The sequence below is a fragment of the Dermochelys coriacea genome, chromosome 7 (genome assembly GCF_009764565.3).
Source record: "Dermochelys coriacea isolate rDerCor1 chromosome 7, rDerCor1.pri.v4, whole genome shotgun sequence".
In the NCBI taxonomy this organism is placed as follows: Eukaryota; Metazoa; Chordata; order Testudines; family Dermochelyidae; genus Dermochelys; species Dermochelys coriacea.
In genome coordinates this window covers 26,421,275-26,442,767 of record NC_050074.1, presented here as the reverse complement: position 1 = coordinate 26,442,767, position 21,493 = coordinate 26,421,275, and the positions used below count along the sequence as shown (strand labels likewise).

Below are 21,493 nucleotides of genomic sequence, written 5' to 3'. Positions count from 1 at the left end.
CCCTGCCCACAGCCAACCCCTGCCGCACCCCCTGCCCTACCTGCACGAGCCCCGCACCCCCTGCCCTGCCCACAGCCAGCCCCGCACCCCCTGCCCTGCCCACAGCCAGCCCCTGCCAGACCCCCTGCCCCGTCTCCAGCCAACCCCTGCCACACATACCCCCTGCCCTGTCTCCAGCCAGCCCCGCACCCCCTGCCCTGCCCACAGCCAGCCCCTGCCAGACCCCCTGCCCCGTCTCCAGCCAACCCCTGCCACACGCACCCCCTGCCCTGTCTCCAGCCAGCCCCACACCCCCTGCCCGCAGCCAGCCCCTGCTGCACCCCCTGCCCTGCTTGCACCAGCCCCGCACCCCCTGCCCGCAGCCAGCCCATGCCACACTCTCTGCCCTGTCTCCAGCCAACCCCTGCCGCACGCACTCCCCTGCCCAAAGCCAACCAGCCCCACACCCCCCTGTCTTGCCTGCAGCCAGCAGAGGGAGTTTTACCAGGACTGTGCAGTACAACCCACATACAAAATTAAAGCTATTTTCCAACCCAACTACCTCTCTGAGGTCAGAGTACAGTTCCTCTTCAAGGGGCCCCTCAATAACTGTCCCTAACAGCTCTGAAATCAAATTCATACTAATGTCACATTAAGTCAGCCACTGCCCTGCCTCCAGCCTGCCCCACACCTCCGTCTCCAACCAGCCCCGCACCCCCCTGCCCCGCCTGCAGCCAGCCCCTACATCCAGTCAGCCCGTGCCCTGTATCCAGCCAGCCCCACACCCTCTCGCCTCCAGCCAACCCCGCACCCTCCTGTCTCCAGCCAGCTCCGCACCCCCTGCCCTGCCCGCAGCCCGCCCCACATCCCTGTCTCCAACTAGCCCTACCCCACGCCCCTGTCTGCAGCTGGCCCCATGTCCACTGGTGCCCTGCAGTTCCCAGGGCAGTAACCCTGAACACCTGCTTCAATGAGGAGGGCAGGGAGCAGCTGGGACCCACACATGTGCACACCCTAGGGTGACCAGACAGCAAGTGTGTAAAATCAGGAGAGGGGGTCGGGGGTAACAGGAGCCTATATAAGAAAAAGACCTCAAAATCTGGACTGTCCATATAAAATCGGGACATCTGGTAACCCCAGCACACCCCCAGGGAGTGGTGGGGACCCCTACATGTGAAACGGAGCTCATTTCTAGTTCAGGCCAATCTTTTTAAAAAAGAACTTTAGGCAGGGTTAACATATATCTGTATTTTCCCAGACAGGTCAGGCTTTTTGGTTCTTAAATCACCGTCTGGGAGGAATTTTTAAATTTTAAAAATTTCTCCTGGGAAAATAGGGACGTATGGTAACCCTAGTGGTACAAAAAGTACATACTGTGGCACATCCCGTAAATCAGAACTTTTTATAGGGAACTGGTTGTTAAGATTTTGGCAGCTCATCACTGGGTATATGGGTTTTGGCAGTTCAGTCTCATGTTTCAATTTGTATTGTACATTAGATCACCCTTCCAACCCAGATTAAAATAATTTCCCTTTCCAGGTAATACACATCAATAAATCAAGATAGATTGCTTTGGGAGTGACAAATTATGACACAACATTGGTTAGCCTATCTCCAAATATGTGAATATCACTCAGTAGTCTTGCCACGTTGCCTTGCCCCCTCTAAGATTTGCATACTTGGGCCCAATGCTGCAAACACATATGGAAGGAACTCATGGGTCCCATAGTCCAGGCTCCTGTCTGAGCCCAGATATTTACACTGCAATTTTATAGACCTGTAGGCCGAGTCCCTCAAGCCCAAATCAGTTGACACAGGCCAGCCACAGGTGTTTTACTGTATTGTGGACATATCCTAAGTGATTATATCCTGTCCTGTCATTTGTGTGCAGGTAATTTTTGCTAGTTACATGTAAATAGAAGATTAATATAATCTGTGCATTTATGGAATAATATACTCTTCAACCTCTCGAATATAGGTAGCAATCACAATCAACAATGTTTCTAGAAGGTCCAATTTACAAGCAGCTTTTCAAGCCTATGTCTCTTACTGACTCCTGTGCTACATGCTACAAACATTAAATTTAAAAAACCTCTTCAAAGTACTTTTTGCTATCAACCAGACACATTTAATATCTACCGTGCAAAACAGATGTAAACACATGGCATCATAAGAGAACTGCAAACATAATTCCCGATCTTATTTCTTCCTTCTCATTACGAGACAAAGACTCCATTTTTACACAGCAGTGAAACTACCTGTGGGCTGATAAGTCTGACTTACAAAAGCAGACCTTGGCACACGAAACTACATGTTACCATGGAGATTGCATTTGTGGAGTTTGATTTAATAAGAGCCATTATCTGTGGAAAACACAATCTGCTGAAGACTTCCTAGCTGTAACAAGAAAAAACTTTCTCAAAAAAAATGGCAGGTCTGTCAGTTTTCGAAGCACTTAATAAATTAGCAGCACTCAAAAATTCTATGTACTCAATAAAACCTTCGCATAACAACAGGATTTCTAAAGAAGTGTATAGAGGCATAGGGTTTATTCATTTTATCCAATGTGGTATAGAAATCAGAAGAGGGGATTGGGTATCACAGTTCCTAAGGTTTTTTTCCCCACTTTGCCACTCTGACTTGTTGTGACTTTGGCCTCGAGCTCATTACATGACTTCTCTCTACCTTGATTTACGCATCTGTATCATATAGATATCCATACATACCTCTCTCAAATATTAATAAATTATATCTGATAGATTCCAGTTTGGAAAGTGCTTTCCAAAAGGCACAATCTCTGCTCTGAAGAGTTTACAATCTAAAAATATTGCAGCATTTAGTTATCTGTAAAGCTTTTTGAAATCATTAAATGAAATATCAGTACTAATATTACTGGTGTGGAATTCACTCTACTTTCTCATTGTACTGCTTGATGTCTCCAGAGATTAATTAGCCCACTGTCTCCAACAAGTTGAACTATCCCCATTAACTCTTACACCTAGTTATGAGAAAATAGATGTTGACATTATTAACTACTTCAATGCTTATCTTTCCAGAAACATTTATCTGCTTTGAAATTATGAAAAGACCTGGAGTAGAGGAAACACCCATTTTCCCACATTTACCCACACATTTAATTTGAACCCCACGTACATCAACATATAACTGGTATCATATTCTTATCCACCCTTTACTTTAAGGGGTATTCAAACTTTTCAAAGCTCTTTCACCCATCTTTAGATATCAGTTTTTCTTAATACTTCATCTCATTTTTTTTTAGATTTCCCTAAACATTTGTTGGAGTCTGACACTTTTCTCTTTAGGCACTTCACAATGGGTATTCTATTTTTTTCCTGAAACTATCACACTGTATATAAAGAGACTTACCAATCTGATTTAGTCAATTTGCTTAATCTCTGTAGCGTAGTACATACTCCCCTTTGTCTGATGACTGCTTGGAATGTTTTATTCTGCACATACTTCACATCTGCTACTCAGCTTTACATAGTCTTGGACAAGATCAGTCATAATCATCTTCAGCACAGTGGTATATTTTGTACAATTTACAGCATCTGCCTTGGAGCCAGTTGACCTATGACCCTTATATTTGCACGTATATTCAGCTCATGAGCCTGGGTCCTATCTCCTTCACTGGTCTCTAAAATACACACCACCAACTCTTACAGGCCAGATCCTCAACCTGTGTAAACACAGCAGTTTACACAAGCTGAGGGTATAACCCTTTTTTTTTTGCTTGAAATTGATTACTACTGTATATTTGAAAGGCCTCGGATTTTATGTACTGTATGACATCATTATTGACAAAAAACAGCCACTTGTTTAGTAGTGCTTATAAAAAAATAAGTAGTTGTGTTGTCCTTGGCTCTGAAATAGCAGTTAACTAATAACATTTATTCCCAGAGGTGTGCTGACACCAATTAGTAAAGTTAATGCACAAAGATGTTTTGGCACAAGGCTCCGTATAAGATGAAACTATACACACATGAGCTCCATATGTTAAATTCAGTTCAATTTAAAACATTAGGGGAAGGGAGGGGAAATCAATATTTCTCCAATAGAAAAAACCCAAACAGTGGAGAAAAATAAATTTTAAACTTTATTCTAAACACTAGGCTTTGTACTGTAACTATTCCATTTAGGGAAGTCCCATTTAAAAAAAAATAATAAGAGTTCTAAGTATCACTTTATTGCAAAAATCAAGCTCCAATATTATAGGAAGGTAAAATATTACAAACTGTGTAAAGAAAGAACCAAAAGTTAGAAGCTATAAAACATTACCTGGTGGAAGCTTTCCAACTCTCTAACCTTGCTAACATAATATCGCAACAATTTGCCTCTTATTTTACTCATTCCATTGCTTCTTGGTTAAATGCTTTCTAGTTATTTATAGCTCTCTATAGACTCTCTCCATAGAATCCAACAGATTTTCTGGGCCCACATACTTTACTACATGACCTCCATTCTTAAAGAGCTAGTCTTTTACCTGGTCTTTCAAACTGACCGTTATCCCATGAACATCTACAATTCTTGGTTTCCTTTGAACCAAAACTCTCTTCAGAAATAGGTACATAATCCAACATCTCAGTGTGTTGAAAACTCCCTTCAAAATACATTTCATATTTTCTATTAGTTGATATCACAATATGCTGTTATTCAGGAGGTTGCATTTCAGTGGTGGGTGAAGTGATCCCCTGTAGATCTAAGGCCTGATTCTCATCATACGTCCATCCGTGTAAGACAGGAGTAACTATTAGTGGAATTTCATTGATGTAAAACCAACATAAACAAGATCGAAATTAAATCTGTGGTCTCTCATGGACCTTGAAATAGAAAATTATATACAAATTTATATCTGTATGTTTTAGCTTTACCATATGTCACTTAGAGATAATAAAAAGGAAATATGTAGAAAAATTCTATTTTAAAAAAAATGTATTGCCAGTATGTTTGCTACCAGAAGTTAGCTCTAGCTTATGCATGTCTCGCACACAGTGTAGCTCCTCCAAATTATTAATTATTATCTGACTTTTTTTAAGGGAAATCATTGCAGAGGGCATTTATGGTATTTACATCAATATACAAAAGCTTTTTACACTTTCAGTAAAAATGTATGTTTAAAGCACACTGTGTGGGTTAAATACATTCATTTTAACAAACTTTTTGTAATTTTGGATGTTACTATATATTTTAGATCAGTTTACAATGTAAGGAGGTATCTATAGAAGGAAGACAAAGTGTAATTTAATCCTTGTGTAGACAGCCTCTTCAGAGTCTCCCATCTTCCTGTACTTTCTGGGAGGAAACTTGCAAGTAAAACTGGATGACATCATCATATACAAGATCTATAGGAGAGAAAAAAAGATACTATATTACTTGAACACTTTTACCTTTCATACTCACAATCCCATTATCTAATTATGATCTGTATTATTTATCTGTATGATCAATACTCTGCCTCATACATATATGCCCACACAGAATTCTTACAATACAGCTAGTGCACAATCCTCACATCAAATGAAAAAGAAATACAAGTCAAGGAATTGCAACCTTACCTGCCTCAGTTTATAATCTTTCAGGCCCAGTTGGGGGGAGGAGGAGAGGAGGGAAATCATTAATTCCTTCTTCTTACTCTTCTCTTACAGCAAAGTAATTCCTAGAAGATGATACAGTATCTGCAAGAGAAACAAAACAAAACCTAAATTGATCACATCCTTTGCCAAGCCCCTCTCCCCCACCAATAAAGATGATGAATGAAGAGGAACTGAAAAATAATGTTAAAGTAAATTCAGTAGAATATAGAAAAGCAGAAAAAATTAGTTAAGTGATGAGAAATGTAAACAATGTGAATATAGCTGCAAAATAAATTCACTCACTATAAACTTACCACAAAAGGGCTCCTTCTAATGACTTCTGAGTGGTTCACTGGGAGAAGTGGACCTCTGCTTAGGCGCCTCCTTTGTTTTTCTTCTGCTGCACCCTTCTGCTCTCGATATCTGCAGCTCATGTATGCACATGGAATGACCCCATTTACAAGAGTAAATGCCCCGTTGTGGTTTTGGCGGTTAAATGATCATCTGCAGTTTTGCAGAAAGAAACTGTCAGGCCATTAGGAATCTTTGCTAAGAAAGCAGTGCAGGATCAGGCTTCAAGTTTCACTAATGAGTCCATTCCTATTGTTACATATGCTAATAAGCGCAAACAAAACCCTCTAGCTAAACATCTCCAAACTTTAAACTTAAGCAAGCCCATGTTAAAAAGTCTCTTATAACCCCCAAACAGTTTCAAGATCAATTCTTGGGAATTGTTCCAGGTTACACAGCTGGCTTGGTGTTTAAATTATTTGTTAAACCATTGTCAAACTATTGAGTTAAGGCTGTAAGTTTGTATAAGAAATTTAGGGTTAAAAATACAGGGATGTCATAATTATGCCCAAAATAAGCATTACAAACCCAGGATATTCAGAGTTAATCTTAAGTTTAACACGTCGGGTTTTACTTTTAAGATATGAAAACACAGAGTTTGGACATCTAACCATAACTCTGCCATGTAGTGGGAATAGGGGGAGGGAGGGATGTTTTAAAAAAAAATCAAATGTATACTCTGAATGAATCGGTTTACTCTGATCTGTGTCTATAATACGTATATTATTAATTGTACAGTTATTGCATGATGTTGTTACAAGGAAAAGTTACAGTTGTTTAAACTGTGCATTTCCATACCTTAATATGTTAATATTAAGAACTGAAATCTACATTTGGTTGTTTATAGTCAATTGCCTAAATAAGGATAAAATCAGCCTAATTTTCAGATGTCAGTAGGAGCTGTGGAGGCCTACTACTGTACCTCTGAAAAAAAAAAAAAAAAAAAAAGATCAGCCTACTTCTTTAGGTGACTAACAGATTAAAATTTTAAAATGTGAGTGGTTAAAGATGTTACCCCAATATAAGGGATTTTTTTTAAAAAAAAAGGGGGGATAGCAACTCATCCAGCAGGATACATGACAACCACTAATCATCTTGGGTTAGGAAAAAACAATAGGTACATTATTCTACAATTGTCCAACTATTACAAAAGGTTTCACATATGTATATTTCTATTGTTCAGAAAGGCCTGTGGTCCTACAGAACAAGGGAGAATCAGGACTCTCAGTCTAGAGCAGATGATTTTTATCCTTTAGAATTTTCATATCATGTTTTATAATAGGAAAAGGCTGGATCTATGGCAGAGCTTAAGAGAGTTAGGCACATACAGGGAGTTGTTCATCTGCCTCCTTGAGGCTGCTTTGAAAATACTATTCACAATATTCAGAGTGTACTTGCAACAATGCCTTCTGACTACACACTTCCATGTTTAAACAACATTAACAGCAATTTTTGGTCTTGTACATAACAAGCCCAAGTAAATTGTTTAGAAAGTGTATTAAACTGATATTTGTAAATGAAGATTGAGGTTTAGTAATCTGTAAATAAACTGTAATATTAAAAACTATTTAGAGACTGGTGAAAACTAGTAGTAAGTTGGTTAAAGACAGCTCTTCAAGACAGAACCTTCTCCTCCAATGGCTCAAGGGAAAGCATCTTTGAAAAGAAGAAGTTTCTCAAAGTGAACTGTCACAAGTATAATTGACTAGTTCTATTTTTTTCCAAAAACTAATAAGCTATATTTATTATTCGTATTGTTGTCAATTTTCCCTGTTTTTTCACAAATATAGTTCATAATTGAACTATACTGCTGCATGCCTTTATTTATATATTAATAAAAGTTCAAATAAAAACGATACCCATCCATTTTGTATATTAACTCTCTTCAAAGAAGTTGGAGTGTACAATCTTACCAGTCAAAGGGAGGGAACCTGGAGAATCCTTATTTGCCTAGGTAAGCCAGGGGCGGGGGGGAAGGAAAACCCTAAGATAGCAATATAAATTGAGAAAGTGAATTAAATCAGGAACAAATATTATTTCCGCATAAGCCAATACCACAAAGGAAGATTTAAACATGCTCTTCCCCTTTTGAGTTTAATCAGAAACATAGTAAGTTGTCCGATACTATGTTAAAATCAGCAGGTACCCAGCTGTTTGACTGTTCTAACTTCAAAAAAAGGGATATGTCTACCTCTACAACAGATAGGCATTTTCACATTATCTTATGGTAATAAGTAAGGCCCTACTTGAATTGTGGGATGAATGTCAAAAAATTACATCTCAGTTATGGACAAGTCATGGAAAATTGTGGAAAAGTAATAATGGACCTTATTATTTGCAGTTATAAAATGCATTATTATTTGTCCGTGATTTTCCACTGTTGGCTGCCCGGGGCTGACAGCGAGGGCTCCCACTGTCAACCCCGCTGCACAATGGGGGTCCCACTGTCAAAATTACAGTGGAATCTGAATATGGTAGAATCCACAATTTCTACAATATCACAAGTTAAGTAAGGCCTTAGTAATAGATATATTACAGAAATAGGGATACCTTAGCATAAAAACTTGCTAGACAACAGATAGGTTGATCTTGAAGCATCCTGAGATTATGACAGTAAAAAACTGGGCATATTTGGTTTTGAGAAAAGAAGACTGAGGTGGGACATGATAATCTTTAAATATGTTATGGGCTGTTATAAAGAGGATGGTGTAATCAATTTTTCTCCATGTCCACTAAACATAGCAATGAGCTTAACCTGCAGCAAGGGACATTTTAGGTTAGATATGAGGAAAAAATTTCTAACTATAAACGTAGGTAAGCTCTGGACTAGGCCTGCAAGGGAGGTTGTGGAACCCCCATCACTGGAAGTTTTTAAGAATGAGTTGGACAAATACCTGTCAGGGATAGTCTAGGTTTACTTGGTCCTGCCTCAGCACAGGGTGGGCTGAACTTGACTGTGAAGGCCCTTCCAGCCCTACATTTCTACAATTCCCACAAACACTGGAACTCTTACAGGCTGTTTGAGAGCCAGGAAGTTTTCCCAGTGTGGTTACCAACGTAAACCCTGGACTATTTGGTAATGTCTGGCTACTTTAGCACCACTCTGGAGACTAAAGATTTAGTGGTACAATAAACTGTCTCCCTTTTTTCTGCAAACTCCCTAAGGAGTGCTCTTCCTCATATCTTAAGAAATTAAATTTTCTTAGTTCCTGATAATTCTGCTTTGCATAACTTCATGTCTATTGTTCCATCAAATTCTAGCTTTTTCTGATTGTTCTCATTGACAGAAGTACATGTAAAGATAATGTTTTCAATTGGAAAGCAACAGTGTGATTGAAAGTGAATTATGCATGACTAAGCCTGTACTCCTGCCATCTTATTTCTCTCATGTTAGGATAATGAGAAATTTCTAATAAATAGCAGGAGGTGAGGAGGTGAGGAGAATGAGTTATTTGTATTATTTTTATGAATATCATATGCACCTCAGTTTACCTGCTTGATATTATCCTACCTGACTGCACAGAGCTAAATTCAAGGAGCCTATTGGAGGAAACAGACAGGCACAGAAACAATGATAACAATAAGGTACCACCAAAGAGAATACCAAGGGTCATTAAGGAAAACAACAAGGGAGTCATTAATAGAGAAATGCCCCCCGCACCCCCCGGCCTAGCTCCAACCAGGCTACCAGGTTAATTTTTCCTTGGCCCAAGCATAAGATCAAAGGAATGAAAAGGTGAGCAGGGCAGCAGTAGCTGGAGATGAGTCTCTGGCAGAAAGACTCAGATTGCTGCAAGGACTGTAGGAGTAGGGATGATTGGACTGAGTGAAATTTACCCAAAACTTCAAGGAAAGAATAAAACCCAAGTGAGATCCTTAACCCTTTTTTCCATTGGCTATGTACCTTTGGATAAATAAATATTTTGTTTTGAAGAAGCTATTTTTGTGTCACTTTAATCAGCCATTGGTCACAAGCTTTCAAAAGGAAGAGTTTTCAGGTGCCAAACACGGTTGGAGATGTCCTATTAACACACTTGGTAAATGGGGGTGGGCCTACAGCCCAAAGATCCTGTCTAAGAGCAGTAGGACCACATGGATCCATCCAGAAGAAGGGAAGGTAGCAACACCACTCACCAGAGAAGTGTACTTGACAGGGACTAAAAGTGGGTCTGAATCACAGGATACCCTTTAACCATGACACCAGGTATTTTGTTGGGCTGACAAGTGATTAAAAAAATTGCAATTAATTGCACTGTTAAAAATTAAAAGAATACTATTGGTCACGGAGTGTGCAGGACTCAGCGCCCTACACTCCCACTTCCTGTGATTCACCGTGACTCTCAGCCAGCCAGTAAAATGGAAGGTTTATTGGATGACAGGAACACAGTCCCAAACAGAGCTTGTAGGTACAACCAGGACCCCTCAGTCAAGTCCTTCTGGGGGGCAGGGAGCTTAGACCCCAGCCCTAGGGCTCACTCCATTTCCCCAGCCAGCTCCAAACTGATACCCCCTCCAGCCATCTCACCCCGCCTACCCCTGGTTCCTCCTCCAGCCTTTGTCCAGTTTCCTGGGCAGACAGCGTTACCTGGCCCCAACCCTCCCCCGGGCTCTCATGTTACATGCTCAGGTATGATCCCTCAAGGAAAGTCTCCCATCCCCAACGCAGACAGTCCCAGTAAAACTCCCCTGCAACATTCCCAGGTCAATACTCCCCCCTTCCTGCTGCGTCACACTATTTATATAAATATTTTTGATGTTTTCCACATTTTCAAATATTGATTTAAATTATAACACAGAATATAAACTGTACAGTGCTCACTTTATATTTTATTATAAATATTTGCACTGTAAAAATAGTATTTTTCAATTCACTTAATACAAGTACTGTAGCGCAATCTCTTTATAATGAAAGTTGAACTTACAAATGTAGAATTATATACAAAAAATAACTACATTCAAAAATAAAACAATGTAAAACTTTAGGCACTACTTCTTGTCCACTCAGTCCTACTTCTTGTTCAGCCAATCGGTCAGACAAACAAGTTTGTTTACATTTTCAAGAGACAAGGCTGCCCGCTTCTTGTTTACAATGTCACCTGAAAGTGAGAACAGGCATTTGCGTGGGACTATTGTAAATAACTTGCAATGCCAGCTACAACAGTCCCATGCGAACGCCTGTTCTCACTTTCAGGTGTATAGCAGCATCCTTGCAGAGTCCTCCTGGCTCCTGCCCCCGCTGGGCTGAGAAAGTCACACAGAGACCTTTAGGTGGAGTGCCCACCTGGTGCTTTTATTTATATGCTGTGCTCCCACCACCTTTCCACCATACAAGTAGTCCCTTTCTTGTAGTCCACCGGCAGGAGAGAGGGGGCAAGCTATTTCTCTCTGCTTCCCCTCACTGCCTTCCCTCTACTGCAGCTTTCCTCTTTCCAGCACCTGCCCCAACTGTCTTCCCTTGGGGCTCTTATCCAACCCAGCCTGATGAGGCATGTTGTTCAAGCTTCCCCAATCAGGGCCAGGTCGGCTACTCAGCTCCTATTCACCTCCCTTAATTGGAGCTGGAGTGACAGAGGGTTGGCTAAGCAGTTTTCTGCTTAGCACCCTGTCACAAGGTGACATTGTAAACAAGACGCGGGCAGAATTATCTCCCATAAATGTAAATAAACGTGTTTCTTGTAGTAGTTGGTTGAACAAGAAGTAAGAGTGGACTTGTAGACTCCAAAGTTTTACATTGTTTTGGTTTTGAGTGCAGTTATGAAACAAACAAACAAAAAAACTACATTTGTAAATTGCACTTTCACAATAAAGAGCTTGCACTATGGTACTTGTCTGAGATTAACTGAAAAATACTATTTCTTTTGTTTATCATTTTTATAGTGCAAATATTTGTAATAAAATAATATAAAGTGAGCACTATACACTTTGTAGTCTGTTGTAATTGAAATAAATATAATTGAAAATTTAGAAAAACATCTGAAATATTTAATAAATTTCAACTGGTAGTCTATTGTTTAACAGTGTGATTAAAACTGCGATTAATTTTTTTAATCGCAATTAATTTTTGGAGTTAATCAAGTGAGTTAACTGCAATTAATCAACAACCCTAGTATTTTGATTGTTGAGTTACAGTGCACATAATAGCAAAAGTATCAAAAATGTAAAATTATTTATTAGGATGGGACAGCCAATTCAACAGGGCAAGATCTTTTAAAAGTGGAGAGAAAGGAGACTCTAGATTACACCAGGAAGCATGCAGAGATTTTCTTTTAATCTAAAGTTCTTAACATAGAGTTGTCCAGCACAGTACCATAATTTTATACAAGTCATAGTCTTTAGGTAGCAATTATACAGGCTGTATGGAAACAGAAGGGAATGCAATAGGAGAATATAAATTGTAAAATAAATTAAAGTTTTGGCTTCATAATGTTATGAAGTGACAGTGGCCAATCACATTTACACCTGCTGGGTGACCTTGGGCAAGTCATTTCCCTTCTCTGGGCCTCAATCTCTCCAATTTTAACGTAAGGACAAGAGAACTTACCCATCTATGTAAAACATATGAACTCGACAGGTGAAAAGCACTATAAGGGCCAGGTATTATGATGAAAAGCAAATTTTCAAAGGGGGGGGTGCATTGGATGAGTTCATAGAAGTGCTTGTGTACTAAACAATTCATATTACACATGCAAGTGGATAACTTTGTCCAACTACAAGTTAGCAAGAACAAACACTGGATTTGCATGTGTAAATTTTAATGAAGATTCAACAGTGCTCACCAGGCTTTAAAAATGCAGATTTAAATACATCTTTTGATGTCTAGATTTTCTATTTAGATAGAATGCTAGCTCCTTGGCTCTCCACACCTCTTTCAGTACTTCAGGCTTGAGCTCAAAGAAATCAAGAATTTGATCCTGTGAGATTGCAAATACCCAGAACTCCAACTGAGTTTGCTCAGTTAGAGCAAGAACTGGGCCCAAGTTGAGGTCAATGTCAGGAACACGAACATAAATCTCTTATCTCTCAGGCCCCTGCACTTGAAGTGTTATCTAAAGACTAAACACATCTTGAACACTCAAAGTTATGGTATCTTAAATTTCCCAAAACATTGGTGATAAAATAGCATTGTAATGACACTAATACAATTCACAAGAGTTTCCCTTAGTTAAAAAAAAAACACTGCAATATTTTTAATGCTAGTAATTTCTAACAGAAAACATTCTGAGCTCTGCTCAAGTTACAATGAGTGTGTGTTATTTTTTAGCCTTTGCATTACCATAACACTGAATTATCTCATCTAATTTCATTTTTCCAAAACCTGTGGAAAATGAACTTTTTGCATGCCCTGAATGTTTGTTTATTGACTAAGAAGTGTACAGGAACTGAACTATCTATTACAGTAATGGAGAATATTAAAGAACAATGCTTCAGTCTAATTGTCTACAGAAAGATTTCTATAGTACCAGCTTGTAGTTATTGTTTTCGTCCCAACACATGTCTAAAACATATTGTAAGACAATAATATTTATTGTACTTGATTTATATAGGTTTTTCTCTTCTCCCAAAAAGAACATTAAAAATAGCAGATGTTCACTAAAAAATAACAGCACTATTTGATTAAATTGGGTCTATTTTATTGTGGAAAACTAGTCAGGCAACATCCATTACTGTTCATGATTGTTTCCACAGAACACTCTTATAAGAATTCCTCACATATGATACTTAAAGGTCCTGACCTCCATGTCCTCACTCAGGCAAAATTCCCACTCATGCACTGCCCAAATGTATCCCAGAATATTAAAATTAAACAAATATTAACGTTAACCAGGGGAAAAGAGTCAAAAGGCCAAGGACATTTTCACCAAGCTTTATCTACTCCCCATTATACCAGATGGCCCTTAGGTCACACAGAGCAGTTTGTCTTTCTTGGCCTCAGTGGTGGTGGTGGTGGTGATGATGAGGGAGAAGAATGTGGGCTCTAGAAAATCCCACAGGTTCAATAGACTAAGTAGAGGAGGAGATGATCAATAGGACTATAGTTGCATACAAAGGTCCCCATTAAACATATCCCTAACCCCACTGAAGTCAACTAAACTACCCTCCTACTTAAAGTTAGGGATGTGCTTAAGTTCCTTTCTGAATGCAGACCAGAATGAACTGTTTTGCAACTTCTCCCTGGAGTACTTTTTTTGGTCTTGCTGAGCAGACCACTTTTTCCCCAGTATAGGTGGGCAGCCAGCATCCATAGCCTTTTGATTATTTCTAGTTGCCTTAGGGTGACCAGATGTCCCATTTTATAGGGACAGTCACGATTTTTGGTATTTTTCTTATATATGCTCCTATTACCCCCAACCCCCGTCCTGATTTTTCACATTTGCTCTCTGGTCACCCTAAGCTGCCTCCAACCCTAAGTAAAACTGAAGTAACATGCAGATGTGGCTATTGCATATTTTTTTAATCTCATATTTGAGAAGTCTTAAGTCAAAACTGTATTTTTCTTAAACTCTTGTATTAATCCACAATATTCAGATACAATTAATTCTGTAATTTGCCTTCAACAAAATAATTGTATAAAGTATATTAGTTTTTTCAGCCCCCAAAGACAAACACCTGAATTTTATTACACTTAACAATGCACAATTATACCATTCTCATAAACTTAAATATACAGGGAAAAAAACCTTCAACATATACTTGGCATCTAGAAAGTGTGGTGCGAGCATCATAGCATTCAGAAATCAGCACACACTCCTCACATACACAGCATGGCATGATAATTAATTCTGTATTACTTCTAGGGAAGTCTGCACTTTAAAAGGCTAAAAAAAATTTTTGTGTCAGTTTATTAGACACTTATGAGATGTTTTACTTTTCCCACACACATACATTTTTCTTCTGCAATCTATCCCTAGTACACTATGGATCTGAACTAACCTTTTGGATGACCCAGAAAATGAACCAGGTCACAGAATTAACTCCATGGTGAATTTCCACTGGGAACGAGCTTTATGCCCTTCTACCTTGACTTCCCCCTCCCAAAAAACAGAACTCCAACTCATAGTGTGCCTGGAGAGGAATGTACATGCATACAGAGGAACTATGTAATGGAATCACTACTTCCTCATCAATGATGAGGTAGAATGTAAAGAAATAAGAAGCGATGCAATGGATAAGACAGAGTCCGTCTGGGCAAAAATTACATTGGGGAAGAAAACTAGTAAAGCCTCTCCTTCGATAGTGCTTGGGGTGTGCTATAGACCTCCGGGATCTAATCTGGATATGGATAGAGCCCTTTTTAATGTCTTTAATAAAGTAAATACTAATGGAAACTGCGTGATCATGGGAGACTTTAACTTCCCAGATATAGACTGGAGAACCAGTGCTAGTAATAATAATAGGGCTCAGATTTTCCTAGATGCGATAGCTGATGGATTCCTTCATCAAGTAGTTGCTGAACCGACTAGAGAGGATGCCATTTTAGATTTAATTTTGGTGAGCGAGGACCTCATAGAAGAAATGGTTGTAGGGGACAATCTTGGCTCAAGTGATCATGAGCTAATTCAGTTCAAACTAAACGGAAGGATTAACAAAAATAAATCTGCAACGAGGGTTTTTGATTTCAAAAGGGCTGACTTTCAAAAATTAAGGAAATTAGTTAGGGAAGTGGATTGGACTGAAGAACTTATGGATCTAAAGGTAGAGGAGGCCTGGGATTACTTTAAATCAAAGCTGCAGAAGCTATCGGAAGCCTGTATCCCAAGAACGGGGAAAAAATTCATAGGAAGGAGTTGTAGACCAAGCTGGATGAGCAAGCATCTTAGAGAGGTGATTAAGAAGAAGCAGAAAGCATACAGGGAGTGGAAGATGGGAGGGATCAACAAGAAAAGCTACCTAATTGAGGTCAGAACATGTAGGGATAAAGTGAGACAGGCTAAAAGTCGAGTAGAGTTGGACCTTGCAAAGGGAATTAAAACCAATAGTAAAAGGTTCTATAGCCATATAAATAAGAAGAAAACTAAGAAAGAAGAAGTGGGGCCGCTTAACACTGAGGATGGAGTGGAGGTTAAAGATAATCTAGGCATGGCCCAATATCTAAACAAATACTTTGCCTCAGTCTTTAATAAGGCTAAAGAGGATCTTAGGGATAATGGTAGCATGACAAATGGGAATGAGGATATGGAGGTAGATATTACCATATCTGAGGTAGAAGCGAAACTCAAACAGCTTAATGGGACTAAATCGGAGGGCCCAGATAATCTTCATCCAAGATTATTAAAGGAGTTGGCACCTGAAATTGCAAGCCCATTAGCAAGAATTTTTAATGAATCTGTAAACTCAGGAGTAGTACCGAATGATTGGAGAATTGCTAATATAGTTCCTATTTTTAAGAAAGGAAAAAAAAGTGATCCGGGTAACTACAGGCCAGTTAGTTTGACATCTGTAGTATGCAAGGTCCTGGAAAAAATTTTGAAGGAGAAATTAGTTAAGGACATTGAAGTCAATGGTAAATGGGACAAAATACAACATGGTTTTACAAAAGGTAGATCGTGCCAAACCAACCTAATCTCCTTTTTTGAAAAAGTAACAGATTTTTTAGATAAAGGAAATGCAGTGGATCTAATTTACCTACATTTCAGTAAGGCATTTGATACCGTGCCACATGGGGAATTATTAGTTAAATTGGAGAAGATGGGGATCAATATGAACATCAAAAGGTGGATAAGGAATTGGTTAAAGGGGAGACTGCAACGGGTCCTACTGAAAGGCAAACTGTCAGGTTGGAGGGAGGTTACCAGTGGAGTTCCTCAGGGATCGGTTTTGGGACCAATCTTATTTAATCTTTTTATTACTGACCTTGGCACAAAAAGTGGGAGTGTGCTAATAAGGTTTGCAGATGATACAAAGCTGGGAGGTATTGCCAATTCGGAGAAGGATTGGGATATTATACAGGAGGATCTGGATGACCTTGTAAACTGGAGTAATAGTAATAGGATGAAATTTAATAGTGAGAAGTGTAAGGTTATGCATTTAGGGATTAATAACAAGAATTTTAGTTATAAGTTGGAGACGCATCAATTAGAAGTAACGGAAGAGGAGAAGGACCTTGGAGTATTGATTGATCATAGGATGACTATGAGCTGCCAATGTGATATGGCTGTGAAAAAAGCTAATGCGGTTTTGGGATGCATCAGGAGAGGCATTTCCAGTAGGGATAAGGAGGTTTTAGTACCATTATACAAGGCACTGGTGAGACCTCACCTAGAATACTGTGTGCAGTTCTGGTCTCCCATGTTTAAAAAGGATGAATTCAAACTGGAGCAGGTACAGAGAAGCGCTACTAGGATGATCCGAGGAATGGAAAACTTGTCTTATGAAAGGAGACTTAAGGAGCTTGGCTTGTTTAGCCTAACTAAAAGAAGGTTGAGGGGAGATATGATTGCTCTCTATAAATATATCAGAGGGATAAATACAGGAGAGGGAGAGGAATTATTTAAGCTCAGCACCAATGTGGACACAAGAACAAATGGGTATAAACTGGCCACCAGGAAGTATAGACTTGAAATCAGACGAAGGTTTTTAACCATCAGAGGAGTGAAGTTTTGGAATAGCCTTCCAAGTGAAGCAGTGGGGGCAGAAGATCTATCTGGCTTTAAGATTAAACTTGATAAGTTTATGGAGGAGATGGTATGATGGGATAATGGGATTTTGGTAAGTAATTGATCTTTAAATATTCAGGGTAAATAGGCCAAATCCCCTGAGATGGGATATTAGATGGATGGGATCTGAGTTACCCAGGAAAGAATTTTCTGTAGTATCTGGCTGGTGAATCTTGCCCATATGCTCAGGGTGTAGCTGATTGCCATATTTGGGGTCGGGAAGGAATTTTCCTCCAGGGCAGATTGGAGAGGTCCTGGAGGTTTTTCGCCTTCCTCTATAGCATGGGGCATGGCTGACTTGAGGGAGGGCTTCTCTGCTCCTTGAAGTCTTTAAACCATGATTTAAGGACTTCAATAGCTCAGACATAGGTGAGGTTTTTCATAGGAGTGGGTGGGTGAGATTCTGTGGCCTGCACTGTGCAGGAGGTCGGACTAGATGATCAGAATGGTCCCTTCTGACCTTAGTATCTATGAATCTATGAATCTATCCTTCCTCACCCCCATTGCATGTTTCACTATTCAAATCTTGAGCCTTTTATTCAATTCAAATCAATCAAATTCAAATCAGTGAAACTTCTCCTTTGTAAAAATGGTTTCATCAGGTCCATAATGTACAAATAACAAGGGATTTATTTTGCTTAAAAAAAAAAAAAGATGGCTCTCAAATAATCTAACACCATTTCCCACAATTCCTTTCCCTGGTTAAAAAAAAATTAAAAAGTTTCAGACCAAAGTGAAATATGACTTTACTATAAAATATACAACTGTGTGTTGTTTTTCTTTGTTCATTACTTTGAAGGGGAAATTGAATACCATAGGGCAGAACAATATATAAACATCCCTTTCTTGGGTTCAGTTGATTTAATCTGGTGTGTAGCAAATTCCAGTAAAACAAAATAAAAGCTATCAGATCTGTTATCCTACCATTTACAGGCTGCAATCAAGTTTAAGCCCAATCCAAAACAAAAGCAGAACTTAAGTAAAACTTGTATTCACACACAATCTTTGAGAGATAACCAACAGGGGAAAGTTGTTTACTCTTTGCTCCCCTTATCTAAGGGAAATCAACTTTTATTATAACGTAAAAAACTATGCTAGAAGAACATTGTTAAAGCTTCAGATTCAAGTGAACAAAAATTAGGAAAATGCCAGTGCTGCCAGGGTTTTAAATTTTTCCCCATGCATAATTCATTATGAGATCGCATATTGTTTCTATCTGCAGGTTCATTCTCGCTCTGATTCAACAAGGTACTTATGTCCATTTAAGCTTGATACAGACAGAACTGCTCACATTGTTAGTTATGCATATGCTTAGCTATCTTGCTGAATTTGTGAGGCACTCTATAGGATGGACAGTGATTAGTGAAGGAAGTAGCTGTTCAATATTTGCTCTCTCAAAGTGAAAAAAGAAAAGGAGTACTTGTGGCACCTTAGAGACTAACAAATTTATTAGAGCATAAGCTTTCGTGAGCTACAGCTCACTTGATGAAGTGAGCTGTAGCTCACGAAAGCTTATGCTCTAATAAATTTGTTAGTCTCTAAGGTGCCACAAGTACTCCTTTTCTTTTTGCGAATACAGACTAACACGGCTGCTACTCTGAAATCTCTCAAAGTGGTGGCCTACACTTTATTTACTGCACTAAACAAAGCACGGGCCACACACTGAATGAGAAATTTAGTATTTAGCTTAGATATGGATGGATGGGCAGGCACTTCAGCAAGTTTTGGCCTTAATGTTTCTGTCTCTCAATTCCCCATCTGCAAAATTGGGATAATACCACCTCCCTACTTCTTAGGAGTCTTGTGAAGATAAATTCATTAATATTTGTGAGAAACTTGATATAGTGACGAGTGCCACAGAAAAAGTTCATCAGGAATTTAATCATAGGTTTTTTCCTACGGCACTCATCACCATGCTGATGTCTGACAAATATGAATTAATTTGCTTTCACAGCTCCTCTGTGGAGCAGGGAAGTATTATTCCCATTTTACAGATGGGAAATTGAGGTACAGAGACATTAATTTCAAAATTTGCAGAAGTGTTACCTAATTTTAGATGCCTCAGAGATCGAATGCTCAACTTGGGACACCCAGAACCTGATTTTCACAAGTGCTGAGCATCTTCAACTCTCATTAACTTTGCACTTTGAGTACTCTGTATTTCTAAAGATCAAGCCCTAAGTAAGTTGAGCACCCAGAAAATGAGGAACAGACACCTATGAAAAGTTTGTCAGATGTGACATTATATAGGTAATAGAGTAGCAGTTGTGTTAGTCTGTATCCGCAAAAAGAACATGAGTACTTTTGGCACCTTAGAGACTAGCAAATTTATTTGAGCATAAGTTTTCATGAGCTACAGCTCACTTCATCGGATGCATAGAATGGAACAGATAGATAGATAAGTTGGAAGTTACCATATAAACTGTGAGAGGCTAATTAGTTAAGATGAGCTATTTTCAGCAGGAGAAAAAAAAACTTTTGTAGTGATAATCAAGATGGCCCATTTAGACAGTTGACAAGAAGGTGCGAGGATACTTAACTTAAGGAAATAGATTCAATATGTGTAATGACCCAACCACTCCCAGTCTCTATTCAAACCCAAGTTAATGGTATCTAGTTTGCATATTTATTCAAGCTCAGCAGTTTCTCGTTGGAGTCTGTTTTTGAAGCTTTTCTGTTGCAAAATTGGCACCTTTAAGTCTGTTACTGAGTGGCCAGAGAGGTTGAAGTGTTCTCCGTTTTTCAATGTTATGCTTCCTGATGTCAGATTTGTGCAATGCCCACCTGCTGAAGTGAAAAAACAGGTTGACAGAGACAGAAGAGTACCCAGAGTCACCTACTACAGGACAGGCCCAACAAAGAAAATAGCAGAACTCCACTAGCTGTCACCTTCAGCCCACAACTAAAACCTCTCCAGCGCATCATCAAAGATCTACAACCTATCCTGAAAAATGATCCTTCACTCTCAAAGATCTTGGGAGACAGACTAATCCTCGCTTACAGACAGTCCCCCAACCTGAATCAAATACTCTCCAGCAACCACACAACAAAAACACTAACCCAGGAACCTATCCTTGCAACAAAGCCCGATGCCAGCTCTGTCCACATATTTATTCAAGTGATACCATGATAGGACCTAATCACATTAGCCACACCATCAGAGGCTCGTTCGTCTGCACATCTACCAATGTGATATATGCCATCATGTGCCAGCAATGCCCCTCTGCCATGTACATTGGCCAAACCGGACAGTCTCTATGCAAAAGAATAAATAGACAAAAATCTGACATCAGGAATCATAACATTCAAAAACGGGGAGGAGAATACTTCAACCTCTCTGGCCACTCAGTAACAGACTTTAAGGTGCCAATTTTGCAACAGAAAAGCTTCAAAAACAGACCCCAACGAGAAAGTGCTGAGTTTGAATTAATATGCAAACTAGATACCATTAACTTGGGTTTGAATAGAGACTGGGAGTGGCTGGGTCATTACACATTGAATCTATTTCCCCACCTCACACCTTCTCACACCTCACACCTTCTTGTCAACTGTCTAAATGGGCCATCTTGATTATCACTACAAAAGTTTTTTTCTCCTGCTGATAATAGCTCATCTTAATTAATTAGTCTCTTACTCCACTTTTTTGTGTTCTCGGTATGTATGTGTGTGTATACACAAAATTATATATATCTTCTTACTATATGTTCCATTCTATGCATACAATGAAGTGGGCTGTAGCTCATGAAAGCTTATACTCAAATAAATTTGTTAGTCTCTAACATGCCACAAGTACTCCTGTTCTTTTTATATAGGTAATGTGTGGCAGTGCTACCAATTGAACCCAGTATTTCTGGGTCACAGTCAGCTGTCTTAAACCCACCATATTACTTATCTTTTTTCCTTCTTTACTTTTTA

At 39.2% G+C, this 21,493-nt stretch overlaps 1 protein-coding gene and 1 long non-coding RNA gene across 2 annotated transcripts in view; both read right to left on the bottom strand.

The window, feature by feature from the left end:
• Positions 1-21,493, bottom strand: part of ERC2 (ELKS/RAB6-interacting/CAST family member 2) — an 858,283-nt gene that overhangs the window by 664,766 nt on the left and 172,024 nt on the right.
• Positions 3,359-21,493, bottom strand: part of LOC122461224 — a 29,035-nt gene continuing 10,900 nt past the window's right edge. Inside the window, exons 2-5 of the long non-coding RNA XR_006283057.1 lie at positions 7,838-7,908; positions 5,888-6,077; positions 5,556-5,675; positions 3,359-5,342 (exon numbers count right to left, since the gene is read on the bottom strand). This is a non-coding gene — a long non-coding RNA (uncharacterized LOC122461224). The remainder of the gene's footprint in view (positions 5,343-5,555; positions 5,676-5,887; positions 6,078-7,837; positions 7,909-21,493) is intronic.